Raw genomic sequence first — 828 nt, 5'->3', positions numbered from 1 at the left:
GAAGAAGAAGATGGAGATAAGAAAAGAGGGGCATAGGGATTTGAAAAGAGGCGCGCTGCAGGTAAGTTGCATCGTGAGATCGACGTGCGCACACCCTCCATGCGTACGCGTGGATAGGCATGAAGACAGTAGGGACGCGGAGGCGTCGCCCACGCGTACGCGTGGACAGCAGAAGAAGATTGGATGCGTACAAGCCAGGTGCATGCATGCATGGGAGGTAGTCGTGTTAATGGCACAATGTGGGCCTGAAACTCGCATAATTCTCTGGTCGAAGTACCAGAAGTTGGCTGTAGTAGGATCGACGCGCACGCGCATAGTGCGAGCACGCGTGGAGTTCGCATGTGGCCGATGGACGCGCAGGCGTCATGTACGCTTGCGTGTGAAGGGGAGCGGTGCTCCCAGCACAATGTAGGTGCAATGTTTGCGCAACTCCTGGGAAAAGTCTACCAAGAGTGCGAATTGTGCGATCGACGCGGACGCGGTAGGCATGCTTACGCGTCAATTCACAAACTGGGAGAGGGACGCGTCTGCGCCAGGTGCGCGCACACGTGAACTAGGTCAGGCGCAGGGCGTAGTGCTAGCCCAGAGTTTGCCTAAGTCTCTGGAAAATGTGCTAGGGGTGCAGGTAGCGCAGTCGACATGGGCGCGTGGGTTGCGCATTCAGAATCATGGACGCATATGCGCCAGGTGCACATGCGTGTGAGTGGTGTTAGGCGTGGGGCTCACTGCTGGCCTAATGCTCGCATAACTCTCTGTAATTTTATACCAGGGGCTGCGAAGACCATCGACGCGTACGCGTCTAGCACGCGCACGCGCCCTCCCTTCTCT

This window comes from Arachis ipaensis, chromosome B08 (assembly GCF_000816755.2).
Source record: "Arachis ipaensis cultivar K30076 chromosome B08, Araip1.1, whole genome shotgun sequence".
NCBI lineage: Eukaryota > Viridiplantae > Streptophyta > Magnoliopsida > Fabales > Fabaceae > Arachis > Arachis ipaensis.
Note: the sequence above shows the minus strand (reverse complement) of the source record.